Source organism: Canis aureus, chromosome 34 (assembly GCF_053574225.1).
Source record: "Canis aureus isolate CA01 chromosome 34, VMU_Caureus_v.1.0, whole genome shotgun sequence".
In the NCBI taxonomy this organism is placed as follows: domain Eukaryota; kingdom Metazoa; phylum Chordata; class Mammalia; order Carnivora; family Canidae; genus Canis; species Canis aureus.
The window spans coordinates 2,870,678-2,889,329 of NC_135644.1; the positions used below are offsets into that span (position 1 = coordinate 2,870,678).

The 18,652-nt window shown below is 35.6% G+C and overlaps 1 long non-coding RNA gene across 2 annotated transcripts in view; it reads left to right on the forward strand.

Moving 5' to 3' along the window:
• LOC144304759 (uncharacterized) overlaps positions 1–15,996 on the forward strand; it is a 59,583-nt gene extending 43,587 nt beyond the window's left edge. For both annotated transcript variants that reach the window (XR_013371721.1, XR_013371722.1), the window contains exons 6-7: positions 11,311–11,396; positions 15,694–15,996. This is a non-coding gene — a long non-coding RNA (uncharacterized LOC144304759). The remainder of the gene's footprint in view (positions 1–11,310; positions 11,397–15,693) is intronic.
• Positions 15,997–18,652: the final 2,656 nt, after the last annotated feature.

Consider the following 18,652-nt stretch of genomic DNA (forward strand, 5'->3'; position numbering starts at 1 on the left):
TACCCAGAAGAAGGCAACAAAAGTTATCAGATCACTGAATAGAGGAAGGAGGAAATTAATTCATTCCCAAGAATTTTTTGATCAGAGCTAGACTTAACACAGAATTGCAGTGTACGTTCAAATGCCCATCCTGCCCCAAATTCTCAAACTATAAATTCTGTTTTAAAGTTGACAAAGACTGGTCGTTTCCTCAAGTCTCTGGTAGACAAAAACAAAATGAATTCTGAAGAAACGTCGTGATAAACATCATGACAGACCAAAAAGAACTTCTTCGAATAATTTTTCAAGGAAAATGAGCAGCTCAGGGTATGCAATTACAGTCAATACAAGAAAATAAGGCATATGAACAAGAAACATCAGAAATGCTCTTAACTATAGCTCCTCAAATATCCTATGTCAGAATTTTCAGATACAGAAAATAACAGTGGATTCAATATTTTTAAAAATAAAAAAAATAAATATGACAGAAATGATTTTCTGGTTAATGAGAATGACAAGGATGTAATGAAATAACCAAGAACGCTGAAAAATAGCTAGATCTATAACTAATCCATTTACATATAATCTCTCTATATATTCTATGAAACATACTATATAAAATATAGATCCTTATTTTAGCCAAATAGAATATCCTCAGTAGGACGACGTAACAACAGACATTGCCAGCTCTGGGTTTAACAGCACATTCAGTTGAAAATTGGTGAAGTGAAAGTAGATGGTAAAGAAATAAGAGAATGTAACAGAGATAGATCAAGGAATGAAATACAGGAGCGTGTACATGAGACCAAATACAGAGTGAAAAGTTTTACCTTCTAGCTAATGAAACTTCTAGAAAGAGAAGACGGAATGATAAAGAGACAAGACAATGCTCACTGAATCGTCATGACTTGGCAGCACCAGAGGTGAAGCAAGCTATGCTGGAAAGACGACTTGTGATATAACTGTGATTGTCTAGGATGTAAGAGTATCTTTCATGGCCAAGGAAGAGGAAGAGAAAATGTTTTTGTTTTTTTTAAGAAATAATTTTTTTAAGATTTTATTTATTTATTCATGAGAGACACACAGATGCAGAGACACAGGCAGAGGGAGAAGCAGGGTCCATGCAGGAAGCCTGATGTGGGACTCGATCCCAGGACTCCAGGGTCACAACCTGAGCCCAAGGCGGATGCTCAACCACTGAGCCACCCAGGTGCCCCAAGAAATACAATTTTTTGAGATGGTAAATGAGAGAGCTAAAACACTTTTAACTTGAACTGAATGGAAAGTTATTGTAAGATCTTGAATAGCGGAATGAAAGTCAGTGGGTTCCACATTGGCGGCATTATGCTACTAAGTCAGAGAAAAACAGATATTATATAATATCACTTATATGTGGAATCTAAAAAAGCCAAACCCAAAGAAACAGTATAATGGTGGTTACTAGGGGTTTGGGAGCGGATGGGGGAAAAGGGGAGATACTGATCAAAAGGTAGGAACTTCCCAGCATAAGATTAACAAATTTGGTATATGGTGATTAGCAAGGTGATTATAGCTGATAATACTATATTGTGTACTTGAATGTTGCTGAGAGGAGATCTTAAGTGTTTCAATAATTTTGTGACTTATAAATGTATCAAATGAACACATCGTATACCTTAAACTTAACAAATGTTATGTATCAGTATATCTCAATAAATCTGGGGGAAAAGAAAAGAAAGTTGGTTCCACAGTTATGGGCAGCTCTTGATTTCTTTTGAAATATGCATAAGTTTATCATCATTTTGTAATTTTTCAGATTAATTTCAATGTGTATCTTGATAATATCTTTCTGGGCTTTAGAAATTAGAATTCTAGGGGGTCCCTGGGTGGCTCGGTGGTTTAGCACCTGCCTTTGGCCCGGGGTGTGATCCTGGAGTCCCAGGATCAAGTCCCACGTCGGGCTCCCTGCATGGAGCCTGCTTCTCCCTCTGCCTGTGTCTCTGCCTCTCTCTCTCTCTCTGTGTCTCTCATGAATAAATAGATAAAATATTAAAAAAAAAGAAATTAGAATTCTATCATTATTTCTCTAAAATGATATGCATCATGATAACACATGAAATAATGTTTCTTTGCATTCCCATATTGCTAAGGTGTAAGAGTAGAAGGTGTTATCTATTAATCTAAAATAGAGTAACTAAAAATTTATAATTTTATACCCCGAGTTAATTCACAATTCCTTTAATGGTAATGAGACACAGTTGTTTTGTTCCAGTGATGAAATAAACAGCCACGCAATGTATAAAGGTTAATACTGAATTGAGCTATTTTCAGAAACACAACCAACCACATTCAGGTTGTGTTCAAAAAGCCACCATATAAAATGCATTTTGTGATCATTTTCCCCAGTGTGTGCGATTATGGTTTTGAGCACTTTGTACAACAATGTGCACCCATGAACGGATGCAGCAGTACCAGCTGTGGCAGGAGGCTAGGCCTGCCGCCGACGAAGCAGCTGAGAAGGCAGGGTTGCCCCCTCCTGCGAGGACAGTAAGCCTCAGAGGACTCTAAGGGAAGGACTAACTGATGAGCATTTACAAGAGTGACTTTGCTGACACTTAGTCCATCTGTCCTTCGGGTCGTTTGCGGTGCAAGATTCTCTGGAATAGGACTTAGTAGGTGTAAAGATGAAGATGATTCTATGACATCGTATGAATGTAGCCCTGGCCACGTAGTACACATAGTTTATATACTAAGATCTGGTCACTAAAGAACATTCTATGATCATTTTGAAGCTTAATACCTGATGTTTAGTTCTTCATTGTCCACCACGGCTTGGAATTTATGACCCATTGATTCAAACTTAGACACACCCTCCTTCTGGGGGCACATTTTAGGGCATTTTTGGCTTTTTGAGATGGAAGTGTACTCAAGAGATACTAAACGATGAGTCATAAACAAATCTTTCTCACACACAAATAGTATCGGGGGTTTAGCTTTATTTTACTTACATTAGATTTTTACTATTTTAAACATCAGCCTATATGATGATACTTCTTTTGCACAGGTCAGATTTTTTTTTTAATCCCTTAGATTTAATACGTTGAGCAGCCCCAGTGTATCCGTTAAATACCTTGGTAATTGGAAGAAATCAAGACAGAGTCTTTAAATAAATCTGACACAAGGAACACAATGAACCTGCAACTGACATAAAGAAGAGGCTGGGGTGTAAAATTGATTATCGATGCCTGGACAGAAAGGATATGGACTTCAATGGTGTGTCCCATAAATACAGTATCTTTAGCATAGTCGTAGGAAAATATTGCTTAAAGTGGAAGACTTGTAGGTGTCCTTAATCTTCACTGTTGCCACTGCCTATCCCCAGCCGGTCATGACCACCAGCCCCCATGTCCGCTGTGTCCTCCTCACTCCCACAGGCCCCCTACCCCCTAGCGTTGGTGGAGATCAGATACCGTGTGAGAACTCAGGAGTGTTGTTGTTGTAGTTTCTACCTCAACCTTTTTATGTAGATCAGGGAAATCAAAAAGGAGAAATAAAATAACTAAATCAGCTAGAAGGATTTACATTATAAAAGACAACCAATGACCACAAAACGATAAAAAGAAGAGAAGGTTGGGTGATTAGAGATTGAATTGTCAAAAACTGTAGACTTTATAGAATTGAGAGGCAGTTTATTTAAAAAAAAAAAAAAAAAAAAAAGGAGGAGGGGGACATGGATTTGAGAAGTAGGCACCAGACTTAGAAATGAAACTAAGATGACCAGGGTGGGAGAGATTTTTATGAAAATATTCCTGTTTCCGCTCATTTTTTTTCTAGAGACTCTGGTAAATATTTAAACTGTTTTCTAAATATCTGTAATGATAGCTATTATATATATATATTTTTTGGTACATCTAGGGACTCAACCTAGAAACCAGCTAAAGGAATAGAGAAAATAAAGCCAGGATAATAACTTGTCCGAGATTGCTCTGCTAATGAAGAATAGAGCTGGGACTAGAGCAAAAGCTTCCTAACCCCTCGTTTTGATTCCTATTTGACTAAAGCTACTCTCCACGTAACCACAGACTGTTCAAAACCGCCCTTGTTTCCTCTTCATATTCTGTATTAGAGAAATATTTGTTCAGCTCTGTTTCTTGGAATAATTTCAGGGAATCAACACTCTAGTATCCCTGACCAAACTATCCATAGAAATCTTTTATTTTCATTTTTTAAATTTTCTTCCCTAGTAAATTGGCTCATGGGCGGTTGACCACGTTAGACAATTAAGCAGAGCTCAGAACCTAGCAGCCTGTGGTGGTTTCTGTGAACGTCTGAGACCAATTGTATCCCACTAAGTAGAAATGGCTTTAAATTCTTTTAAGAAAATTATTTCCCCACAAAAATTGCTTTAATAGTATCACACAAACTGATGATGTTGAAACTGAATGTATCCCCTTTGCCCCAAAATCTGAATTTTTGTCTCATGTTTACTGTAACTAAAGTTAGGGTCTTGAGGTACTTACCTCTGATCTCTCCTTCACATTTAATATCCAGCCATTCTCCGAGGCTGACCTCATAAATGCCTATTTGACCCCACAGTTATCTCCAGCAACTTCTAAATGCTCCCCCAAATAGTGATGATTCTTTGCTCAGGTTACCTTAGGCCGACAGCACCCGCCCAACACACATACACACAAACACACACACTCCTAACCACAGCAAACCATTTGTGTTTCTTGCCTTCAGGTCATTCTTTACCCTATTACCAACATTTTGTTCCATAAACAAAAATACAGTTATGACATTCTCCTGCTTAAAACTCTTTCATCGTCCCCGTGGCCTGAAGATATAGTCCAAATCCTAAGCCATGGCCACCGCCTACTGCGTGACCTCCTCTCTCGCCACTTGACCTTCACTGTCTTCACTTCCTCCTGATCTAATAGGTTCTAAGACCCTGCTGATGCTCTTTTTGGTGATGACAATACAGTCTCTTTTCCCATCAGCTCTGGTCCCATTTAAGTGGGTCACTCCCGGTATTCTTCTGCAGCTTGAACTTTCCTGTTGCAGTGCTTCTCATGATTTACCATGTTTGTTCCGTTATTTTTTGTATCCTTGACGTCCTTTCCAACTGATTATGATATCAGGACAGAGATGATTTCTACCCAGTTGAGTATTATAACCCCCAGTATATAAGGTCCTTGGCTAATAGTTTTTTAATGATTAACTCTTTGAATGGCAAAACACCAAACAGAATATAGGATTTAACCATAAACCTTTATTTGGTGAGGGAAGGAGCTGTTATATCTATACCTCTTCTTTCCCTTTATCCTCTAACGAATTCATCATTCCCTTTGCTCACAACTGATTAAGTAAGCACACACACACATACACACACAGCATAAGTTTTGTGGGCAGAACTAAAATTTTCTACCCCGAATTTGGCTACGACATTTCTTTCAGTACTCCAGATCATTAGCCAAATATCCACAACTGCAGCACTGGAACAGATGCATTCTAAAAATTCAATTTCTGTCAGTTGACTCATGTCCACATCGATTTATATTCTAATTTTAAGATCACTTTATTTTCATTTTCCAGTTTTTTCCAATGACCACTTGTTCCTAATACCTTGCTACTTTTTCTCATAGAAAAATTGAATAGAATAATTGTATAAACACCTACCTGTGTGTGACTCTGTAAAAGGTTGGCAACCTTTAAAGATACTGCTTTTTAAAGTTTATTCATTTAAATAGTCCTCCTGGTCAGATAATAATATTCTCCTTCATTATAGTAAAAGAGATTATCAAAATCCAGTTAGTCTTAAAATGCAGAACATGCATTGTTTATTCTACAACTTCTGGAAAATTGTCATTAAAAGTCTGGATGACCAAGCTTCCAAGTTTAATTTGTTTAGAAAAGATAAAATTCTTATGTGAATGGTGGAGGTCCATTTTTGGGCTTTATAGCCACAGTATATATGTCCAAGAAGATAACTACAAGAAACTTGCATTTGCACAGTGCTTTAAAATTTGCAGATTGCCTTCTTACATGTATACTTAATTGGTTATTCACAGCAAGCATTTCAGGTAAACAAGAATTTTGCTATCATTTACAAATATGTTAATTAATATGGAAAAACAATAAGTATTTTTTTAACATCACTCACAGACTAAATACTAGAGTGTAGATATACGTGAGGTTTTTATATACATAATTCCATTTTCGGTGGTTATTCTACTATAAAATATTACCTACTTATGATGGCAAAGGCATTCCTAGCCACTGGGCATTCAGCAGTAAATATGCCATGCAACACTCTAATTGGCAGGGAACTTGCATAAAAGTAGGAAGAATTAAAATAATCATATTTAAAAAGCCTTTTCCAGACAGATAAGGGAGATGAAAGCAAAAAAAAAAAAAAACTGTAACGTGAAAACGACTTGAGAGGGATAAGTCATGATAATCAAGGGAGACACTATTTATAGAGGTGACATTTTCCCTGGAGAGAGAATTCCACACAGAGGTCCTGAAGAAGAAGCTAACTTGGCTAGTTTGAGGAACCCAAAGAAAGCCAAGATGCTTAGTGTATGAGAACAAAGGTATCAGGAGATGAGGTCAAATATGTAGGCAAGTAGAAACAATAAAGTATAAAAGCTGTGATAGAGAGATTCAATGTTGCTCAGTGTGCACTGAGAAGCTATTAAAAGGTTCTAGGTGAGGGAATTATGTGATTTGATTTATAGTTTAAAAGAGAACCATTCTCTACTATTGTATATAGAGTGGGTTTGAAAAGTAGAAGTAAAATTGGAATCAAGGAGATGAGCTATTTATTGTATTAACTCTGAAAAGAGATAAAGTAACAAGTTTAGCATGATAGAGTTGAGGTAAAAACAAACTGAATTGAATAAATTAAAATGACTGTGAAAGTAGAATTGGCACAAAGCAATGATTTATTGAATATGGAATGTGAGGAAAATAGAAGAATCAAGGCTAAAAACAGTGGTTTATTTGAGTCGATGGATATTGGTGCATCTTTACTTCGGTGGGGTCCGCTAGAACATTTTCTAGTATGTGAGAACCAACAATATTTTGCATGTGTTAAGTTTGATATTTTTAGCGACCAAGCTGAAGATACCAATAGGAAAAAAAACAAAAAAACAAAAAAAAAAAACAAAAAACAAAAAACGTGGAGCTTAAAATAGGATTCTGGACCAGGTTTAAGTATTGGTGAATGAATTACACACACACACACACACACACACACGGCACAAAATGATGTAATGGCATTAGACAGGTGTGATTACGTAGGGACAGTGTTTGATGAATAGGAAAGTCCACGGGAGTGCCAGCTCCGGAACTCTTCAATATTAAAGGTCAGAGTAGAGGAAACTGATTCAAAGAAGGTGACTTGGGAAAAATAGGCAATGATACTAGAGTGTGACATTACAACTTTCTTATATTATTGAAAAGGAGAGAAGGAAGAAAAGAAAGACATATGATTAATTTTAAACCATTTTGTAGCATTCGATTGCAAACTATTTTGATTAAGTGAATTATCTCTATGGTAAGACTAGCTGTGAATGTGAAGACAGGTCTACAAAATTTTGGACATTCATTCATTCCTGGGACTGTATTTATTCAGTTATGTGTTGGCCCATTATTGAATAAAAGCGGTAGGGCCACCCTAATAGGCTACCATCTGTATAGGAACTGAAAGAACATTAACACATATTTAGAATGCAATAAGTGTAATGATAGAAATATGTAGAGATCAGTTAATCCAGTCTAAAGTTCAGACAGACTTGTAGAAGAAATCAAATGAGTGAAGAGAATAGTGGAATGCATTCATTTCAACTGAAAAAAATTTTTTGGCAAATGTATAAAGGCATAGCAAACTTGCAAGATGGTATGTAGCATAAAGTGAGTCAAGAACTGAAATTGCTAGAATTGGTATGAAGAGGTTGCCATGACAAAGGAGCTTGGGTTTTATATGATGGTGAATTAAGAGACTTCAAAATTTGGAGATTAAGAATGAATGGCCTATTTTTGATTTGAGATGCAACAAAATTGGGATTGCAAGAAAGATAGAATGGAAGATGTCTGGCCTAACACCGAAGCACATGGTGAGCACTATTTGCAATAATCCTGGTAAAAGAACACAAGATCCCCAACCAAGATAACACTAAGTGCTATGTGGAGAAGGCACAGAGAGTATAGAACTAGTTGGAATAAATTTTGCAGAAACATCTGATTACTTGTAAAGACAACAAAAGAAGAGCCCATATGGTTTTTAGTGTAAGTGACCGAATGATGTAATTAACCATCATTGAAGGGATTTTAGGTAGATGGGCAGTAGTAATGTCTACTGCAAGTAGACCAAGATCGTAAAGAAAAGTATAACCAATCACCATTAAAGACATTTCATTCAGATAAAAGAATATCTTTCTTTAAATCCATGAGTGAAGATATACCCAATTTGTTTCACATGAAATCTCCTAAAATTGATGCCACCATGTCTTACTTCATCCTTGAATAGATTAGATTGATTTTGGCAAAACTGAAAAGTCTGTACGGCAAACACTATTAGCTTACTCGTTATTAGTTTATTATTACTGAACAGTATTATCTCCTGCATTTTCTAAGCTGGCAAAGACGGTCTCCAAAGTCCGAAGCTAGAAATTGCTTCTTCATTAGTCCTGAGACTTGGAGCAAAGAGAAGCAAAAACTGAATTGAGCTTCTGGTAAGATGTTTTCTCCCAGATAAAAATTGAAAGATATCTAAGAAGTACACTCTCACCAATTAGACCATCCCTTGTCCTCTCTTGCTTTGCATGTATGGGCAATTGTAAGGGCAATTGTTTGTAGGTTTTGTCGCCCTACTAAGATCATAAGTGAAGACATGGACACCAGGCTACGGACGGCAAAATAAAAGAAAAGAAGGAAAGAACTCTATCAGAGGCTCTGATCCAACCTTGCGACCATCTTCCTGCAGACTCCTTGTCACGTCGAGTCACTAAATGTCATTCTTGTCTAAGTCTCTGTGAGTCAGGTCTTCTACTACTTTGTGCTGGAAGGATTCTAGCTAATATGGCAAGTAGATAGATGTAACTCCCAAATGGTCTTCACTTAGTGGAGTAGAAACAAAAAACAATTTTAATGATTTCTAAATACAATGTTCAACCATTCTGTGTTGAATTTTCATGTCAAATCTCTTAGGAGTATCTTGGGCAGACCCACTGCCCTGTTGTCACTTTAAATATTTATGCAGTCCAATCCAATGTAGTCCTGTTTAAAAGTTCACATTCTTATGTATTGCAGCCCCTATTTCCCCTCATTTTACCTTCATTTCCCTAACCCACATCCCCCCAAATAGGCCCGATTTTGAGAATAAATACTAGTTCTGGGGGGTTGGGAAATGTGGATGCATTTTTTTTTCCTCCTCTTCTCCTTCCAACGAGCCTGGAAGTGAGGCCTGGGCCAACTTTGTTAAAGGCACAAATGTATTTTTCCACTTATCTTGGTTTTTAATGTGAAACCCCAACCATTTATGCTACCATCTGTCTAGGAGAGCAGGGAAGTGTCCTTCCAAGTCCTAAAAGGGCTGCAACCCATTGTAAGGGGAGCAGCTTTTCTGGAGGCAATTGTTGGATATGTCAAATAAGAACAAATCCAGGTTTAGATAAAAATAGTTTAACTGGAAAGACCATGGCAATAGGGAGAATCCTTTGGGTATAGGAAGCAGCTCGAAATCAAAGAGAAAAGTTATTTCCTTTTGTAGGTAACAGTAAGCAATAGATAAAGGGAAGGTGGGCAAATAAAGGGGAAATGACAAGCAGGTGTGACAAATAGCATCTGGCTGTGTCAGCGGGTTCTCGGGGTGGCTGATAGGTTGGCAGGTTCAGCTCTGTAGTGCTTGCTCGGGCTTCAGGGTAAGCAGGGTTCAGGGGCCTACCGGGAGGACCGAGGCTTGACTCAAAGTCGGTCAAGAGAAAATAGAAGATGTAGAGTGGGTAGTGATGACCACTGGCCAGGTGAACCATACACAGTAGTTTGCTTAGTTCTCTCCCAGCTTATGCCTTTTGTCTGAACATTTAGTCATAGCAACACATTTTCACTCTTAAAAGTGTCCCATGCAGGACGATAAATTATACAGACACCCACGGCATCAGCAAAGCCACTCGGCCCACTTGAGTCAAGGGAAACACATGGTCGGTCAATGGGTGCTGGGGATCTCTCACCCTGCCTCTCTCCCTTCTCTCCATTTCTTTCATCAGTCAGGCACCTGGCTGGTCACTAATTTTGCTTCCTAAGTAGGCTGATAGCTCACTCAGGAACGGTATACTCCTATTTCCTTTGTGTTGGTCTCTCCATTTTTTTTTTTTTTTTGGTAGTTTTTTTAATTGTTTTTGTCTTTATCGTTTTGTTTTGGTGGTAACCTACTCTTTGGAGAGTTCTGGAAGTTTCCTCTCCCTCCTTCTCTAGAATTCTGCATACACAGCTTCAGGGAATGTGCGAAGATGGGGATAATATTTCTGGATAACAGAACTAGTATGACTGCTTTATATTTAGCCCCATTCAAGAGGTCTGACTTCCAATTTTTTAACCCTTTTTGGTATATACAGCATTTTTTTTGCCCAATTCAAGTGCTGATTTTCAATCCAAATTAGTCAAAAAATACCATTTGAAACTATATGGAAATACACTAGCTATTAGAGTATGGGTTTTTCAGATAAGTTATCTTAGCATTATTTTTGAGGATATATAAGAAATTGAAAATTCAAAAGATAATCAGCAACCAATGAGAAATGCATTCCAATGCATTCTATATTATTTAATTATATATATAATTATATATAATTATTCCTGATTATTTTAATTAGAAAATTAAACCAATGGAAATAAACATGCATTTGTGTATGTGATTCTGTGTGTGCATATTTCAGGGAAATCCAGTGCTAATGACTATAAAACCAGATATATGGACAAGCATCATCATCTTCATTGCAGGCTTAAAAATGAATACCAGTTATGCACCAGTACAAATTTAATCAGACTCTAATGTGCGCTTGCTGAAACACAATCAATGCTTGCAACACATTATTCCAGTTGATTAAAAAAAATGTAACATTAAGAATAAGCAATTGGCATAACATTATAATGGATATTAATTGTCAGGTTTTGAGAGTCTGTGTCATGTTCCCGACGGCTTCTAGCAACAAACCACATCTTCCAATAAGCAGAATGAGTTAAGAGGGGAGCAAAGCAGAGAGTGTCTTCCAGGGGTGCCCATTCGTCAGTGTCAGCAGGAGACAAGCGGCTGCTAAATAAACCCAGCTCCCTCTTTCTGGTCTCCAGGAATCCACAAGGGAAGCAGAGCAGGAAACGAGTAGAGAAGCAAGGAGCCGACTCAGCATCAGCCTCTGAGTTGGGCAACTTATCAGGTAACTGGGAAAATCCTGAGTGATATAAATTTACAAAAGGTATCTAAATTTATTGTGGTGAATAGAAAAGATCCCAGTGGCCAAATCCAATCCAATTAGGATAAAAACATTTTCCTCCCCAACTGCCAGCTTTTGTATGAAAAATTGCTTCTTCTCAAACCCAGTCAATTTTAGAATGTCGACTAGCTGGGCTTGCCCGGCAGGAGGCTAAAGGGTCTATTACACTGACAGATGCTCCCTGCTTTAAGAGTGTGCAGAATTTAAATGACTTTTATTTTCCATTTATAGCCATTTAAATGGAATTAATATGAAAACAAAACTAAAATTTGCCGTTTAGAACGGTATCCCTTTCAGATAGCACTTTAAATGATTGCGGATGTCACTAGTAGTCTATATTTTTGATATAAGAAGTCATATTTTTCTCAGTTTTGTATTCGTCAAATACTTTAAAATGTCAATATTTCTTACCACTTTGTAATCTACAGAGTTTTGACAAATATATCCTTTGTGCATTATTGGGGTGGCCATCAGATGAAGTGGGGAGGTAAGTGCAATGATATCCAAGTACTTCGTGAGAAAAAGTAATTCTTTAGTTTTAGTTTGTGATTATTGTTTAGACATTGAGTGGTAGAGCCCGGATTATTTCCCAGAATCTTCCCCACCTGGGTCAGAGTACATCAGCTTAAGCTCTCTTGACATTATATGAATTCGAGTGAAAGCATTCATTATATTGCACATCATTAAAAAAAAGAAATAAAATATTTGGAAGCAATTATCCATATACCTAGGAACAAATTTTAGCCTTTTGGGAGTAGGAGGATGGAAAATGCATTGGCCATGTTCATCAACTATTTAAACGGAATCTTTTAATTTGTTTTTCTTTATCTATGTATCGCTAACCCTCTGTAATGGTTTGGGGGACTGCTGCCACAAAGTACAGGTGGCTTAAATGGCGGAACAGTATTGTCTCACGGTTCTAGAGGCCAGATGGCCAAAATCAAGGTATGGGCATGTTTGGTTTCTTTTGAGAACCGAGGAAAGGATGTGTTGTAGGGCTCTCTCCTTGACCTGTCGATGGCCAACTTATCCCTGTGTCTCTTCACATCTTCCCTCGGTGTATATGTTCCTGTGTCAGGATTAACCCTTTTTATAAGGACCCGGGCACAATTTTATGCATACTAACATGTTCTTGATTACTTTTTTAATGTTGTTAACCTCAAGTTATTTACCAGCCGTTGTCCTCCCATCTCTGCCATTCCTAGCAGCGGGGCTCCTTGAGAGTAAGGAGGGTCTATGCCTACTAATCCAATTAGTCGTCTCCTTCCTAATTATCCATCATCTCATCACTGTTCAGGTTGTAACCTCAGTTTTAGGAAACTACTCAGAACAGTCAGCCATACCGAAGAATGAATTGAAAGTAACTTTTCATCTTGCTTCTCATGTTACCTCTCTTTGGTATTTGTTATTATTAGTCATTTTTTCCTGGAATTTTCTTCTGTCTTTTACTTTTCTCTCCTGTTGCCTCTCACTTCTCATCATTATCTTCTTCCAATCATCTAAACATGTTGGGTTTTACTCCATCCTGTTGGCCTTGTGCTATTTTCATTCTAAATAGGTATTTTATTTAACTTAACCCAACCTTTGTTTGGAGTGCCACCTATGAACTTCTCACCTCCAAACTGATATCACCGGATCTGTATATCCAGTGGCCTAGAATCCTCATTTGGAATCCCCAAAATTTCTCAAAATCAACATAAAAGAATGAACCAATCATCTTCCATGCTCTTTTCCAAATCTCTTTTATGTGTTTTTTTTTTTTTTTTTTTCATTTGGGACATGTATATAGCCTTAAACTTTACATAAACTTAAGACTTTTGAAAAAAAAAAAAAAGACTTTTGCTTCTTATCATTCCCAAAGTAATAGAAACCTAAGTTATTTGATGTTCTAAATTATTCCATCTATAATTCACAATGAGATATAAAATCAATGCTGAATAAAAACCTAGTCACTGTCCATTTTGTATAGCTTTTAGTCTTATTAATATTTTTCTATAAATCGAAGTGTCAGTTTTCTCTATTTTATTTATTTATTTATTTATTTATTTATTTATTTATTTATTTATTGTATTTCTCTGTATTTTATTTTGACTCTGTATTTTATTTTGACACCAAAGTATTACTCTGCTTTTCATAACAAATGATGACTGAATGGATTTCAGTACCTATGCTATATAGTTTAAAACTTAGCGATATTATTGTCTACAATGTTAAATTAGCACCTTTGTCTTTTTTTTTTTCACCTTTGTCTTTAATATCAAATTAGAACTATTATTTTGATAAATCTAGCGGCAAAATACTATGAAATCATCTAGTATCGTAGATATAAGTTTTAGTACACTGGAAATTATTTTAATTTTTTAATAATCTTTGTACAGTTTTGGAAAGCAATACCCAAAAGCAAGTGCTTTACTGTATGGTCATGTCACATTGAGATGTGTCTTCTTCTAAGCAAAAAAGTTTTCTTTGCAAACAAAATTTTAATTTATGATATTTTTATAGAGCTGTTTGAATTTAGAAACACCTATTCTTTTTCTCCAGGGGTAAATATTTACTTCTGGTAGAATTAGGATTTTCAATTCTGGGAAAACGATAAAATAAAAGGGGAGGATTATTCTAATTACACAAAGCAACTTGACTCAGCAGTTTTAAATATTTGTAATTTTCAGTAACTCTTCAGAACCAACTGCCTCTTGGTTAACTTTATGTCCCAGAAATGAACAGATTGGAGAAAGAAACACATACACACAAGTACGGTACATGTATAGTTTGTGGATAACGTTAGTTTAAATCCAATATTCTTTTAATAAAGCATCCTAGGATGGTACACATTGCTTATGAAAATATAGAGGACACTAACCAGAAGATAAGTAGTGATAAACTGCAAATACATAAGACTGTCTTATCCAATTCCAGTTTTTATGTCTACAACATAATGGAATTGAGTACAGACCTAATTAATACTCAATTTTATCAATAGTTGGCAAGAATTTTTCAACCTTCAAATTTATATTGGATGGAGAAATTCTGCATTAAATATTCCAATATGCCTATTATCTTTGCTTTCATATAATTAGATTAATGAAAATTAGACGTCTAACTTCAGGAAAATTTATGGATACTTTTTTCAAATAGGAAATATGAGTATTATCAGTAGAACTTTCCAAAAGTTGGGAGGAAGGAGACCAGGAAAGCCACCATAAAGGCACTGCGTACTGGATTTGATGATAATCTGATTAAATATATTTACATAATTACAGAACAGTGTTCCAATCAGATACAAAAGATAATTTCAAAAGCATCCTCAGCCACAAAAGCTCTAATGGTATTACCCACGCCCTGACCAGGGGAAAGGCAACTTGGTCCATGGTCTCCGAAGTATGCTGGCCCCATATTGCAAACCAACGAGCAGTGTATTTGTGTGTCTCCCGTCAAACACACATTGATCTACTTAGCCTGCTTTCCTCCTATGCCAGGGCCATATAAAATGCTAGGAAGAGGGGTTGCCTCTCCTGTAATCTAGGGATGGGAGGTGATTGCAATGGCTGTAGGAAGAAAAGTATTCTGATAAGCGTGTTGTATTTATAATAGAAAATGAATAAGTTAACATATCTACGAGTTACACAATCTCATGAATTTTAGTTATGGGTGTGCAAACTAGAATGACAAGAATCCAAATTGTGATAATTTAACGAAATAAAAAGTTTCAATGTGTAAGATCTCCTGACAGCCTAAGAGAGGTTTCTTTGCATTTTAAATTTTGCCTTCAAAACCACCAGTTGTTCCTTTTGCATGGAAAGGACTTCCTCTAGACCCTGTATTTTTTGATATTTAACTCTGACACCTTTTGTTTTAGACAATATCAGAGTTTCCATAAAACAAAGCAAACAGTAGAAAAAAGACAAAAAAATAAAGAAACAAGAGAATCTTGATTTAGGACCACTCTATGACACATTGTTTTATTTTGTGCCGTTATGGAGTCACAATTTTTACTTCTTTTGAGCTGACAGTTTTGAAGACTGTGCCATCTTTTAAGAACGCCTTAAAATACTTCTTAAAGAAGTTTATCAAGAGTCTGAATTAGGAAAAAATTGTATTGCAACTATTTCCTCTTCAAAACACACTAAATTAAGACACATAATACATTGTGCTCCAATACTCAATCTCCATAAGTATTAAAATCTAATCTTGCGAGATAGTTATCTATTTTATAAAGATTTTATTTATTTATTTGATACAGAGACAGAGCGAGAGAGAGCGTGTGCAAGCTTGAGCAAGCACAAGCAGTGGAGAAGAGAAGAGGGATGCTGGGCTCAACCCCAGGACCCTGAGATCATGACCTGAGCAGATGCTTAACCACTGAGCCACCCAGGCACCTCGAGATGGATGTATTTTTAAGATATCTATAAGATATCTTATATTTACAATAATTTAAACGAATAATATCCATAATAATGTAAAAAGAACTAAAATATCAGTGTTGCCTTAAAAATTTTATTTGACCTCTCATTATTATCCTGGAATAAACTCTTCCATAAATGCATTTATTCATATAAAATATATTTATTGATCAAAAGTCTATCTATCATCTACCTATCCTTCTACATTAATCTCCTATCACATTCAAATAGCATGAAAGACTGAATCAAGCAAAACAGCGATATGTAATACTTTTGTTTCACTCTTTTAAAGTCTAAAAGAGTAGAGAATCAATAAGCATTTGTTGTCATGATATGGAAGATTTTTATAGAAACCTTCAAAATAATCTAACCAATTCTGCCATTAATGCTGGCCACAAACCCCACAGTGAATTTGTGTTGGATGTTCTTTCTTAACACCAGTGATTTAAAAACAAAGAAAGAAACAAACAAATAGCAAACAAACTAGCTTAAACAACAAATAGTAAACTTGAGATTTGCAGGTAATATTGATCAGGGAATTTCCTTTTCATCTATAGCCACTGATGGCATCACTAACCATCCCTCTCCCCCCCCCAGCAAATATCTTACAGATGTGCAACAGCTTGGACAATAAAAAAATTTAAAAAAAAATTGGAAAAGATGATACAAATTGATCCATAGGAATCTAATGTAGTCTTTGAAAAAATATTTTAGGTTATATACTTATGAAAGTGAATAAAATATTATATTTTTCTTGTAAGAAAGTAAGTTACTTGATATTCATTTTTGTTACATAGAATTTTTTGTTACATAGAATTTTTATATTACCCTTAAAAATTGATAAAAAGCATGTTAAAATAATAAAAGTCAAATATCAGAATCAAATATCTCATAGCTGTGTTGCCAAATTTTCTTTGTCTTTTAATTATATTTCTTGGAACAAAATGCTGGCATTTCAATGTCCATTTTCTTATGACCATTGAAAACCAGTATTTAATAGCCAGGAATTATATTGAATCAAAAGGTTGAAAAAGTATCAAATTTTAACCTGAAAAAAATAACTTTTTCCCTACTGACCTTCTAAGAGATAACTGGGAATAACCAACAGAAGCAGAAAGGAAATTTTTGTCATTGAACAATTTCAAGGCCTTGAAAGGAGATGATCCATTCTATTGGTTTTAAGATTAGAGTTTCTGACACAATTCTCTGTTGTTATAAATGTTCCAAGCTAACATATTACCAATTATTCTTATCAGCATAATGAATAATCTCAAGTATAAGAATGATATGACTTTAAAATATCAATTCCCTGCTTTGGCATAAAACTGTTTTTTAAATATGAGGTTTAATCTCTTTCTTTTCTAATCTGGAAAATTCTTACTTTGCTATAATCCCATGTTGCAGATGTTGCATTGTTTTTCTGCAGGCTGCTTCTAGGTGTTTTAGAACCCATTTAGTGTTTTTAGGACAGGAGTAGATTTCCCTGTTTGTCCCCCTCACACTAGTACCTCGTTGCTGAAACTGTCATATCCACATAATATAGAAATTAACCACAAGACTGGCCTACCTGCCGCTGACAGCTATGCTTATCTGTGCAGCATTCGTACTGACATCTGCACAATTGCTACCTCAACTAGTCCTCAATTAGCGAAATCAGGAAGGTGTACAATTCCCAATGCACAAATCATTGAGAATTGTAACTTTTACCTGTCTTTTCATTGCCTAAGATTAATAGCATGCTCTTCACATATTCAATAGATTTGCATAAATTTCCATAGTGTACCCCTCTGTAGTTGCTTTCCTGTCATCTTCCCTAAGGGGATGAATACAAATGCCTTTTCCTTATTAAAATTAGCCATAGGTATTTGTTTAAAAATACATTTTTATTCTAGAATAAATTAATTTCAGCAGCGAGTAGTATCTTTCGCATTATATGTACTTAATGGAGGTCCCAGGAATTAGTAGCATGTAACAAAGCAGTGAGTGTTGTTATGAAGATATAAACTACAGCCTTTATAGTCATTCACTGAGGTTTCTTCCATCTTTTGGTCTCAGTTGCCTCTTCACATTGCACTTGCTCTTAAAACATAAAATATGATTGTGCATTATTCTGAAATATCTGGTAATTATTCTAAGACTCATTCAATTCAATTTTAGAGACAAAAATTTTAGAGACAAAAATGCTGGGAAAAATCTGTTTAAGTCTCTGAGAAAAAAACCACCTCTCTAACAAATTGAATGAATATTAGAAATATTTTAATTTCATAATTAATTATGAAATTAACATCATAATGATTTTAAATCTTATTTAAAATGGCAGTCTCTTTATTTTACTTAAAACAATATAGTGTGTGTAAAGACTGTGCTGCTCAATGCAGATCAAAAGACCAAGACTAAAATATCATCAACTTCATCTATGTGAACATTTTGTCTTATGGTTTCATTTAAAAGTCAAAAAAATCAGAAAAATGCTATCGTTAGAATTCATTATGTATTCTAATTTGGAGATGACACATTTAATTCATACTTTTGTTATTTTTTGCAAAGTCTTTGGAACATGTTGATTATAAGATGGAAAAACAAATCTCTGCCCATCATCCTTAGTATTTGAGGTAGCAACTTAGCAGTATCCAAACATAGGCCATTCAGTTAGCTTCCCTTCATGTATTTGATCTGGTTGGAAGTCCATTGGAGGTGAGGAGAGGAAACAAGGATATGGTATGAGTAATAGATTTTTTTAAGTATAGTTTGAGACTTAGAAAAGTAAAGTAACGATATTTTTTGCTGAATTTAAGGTCC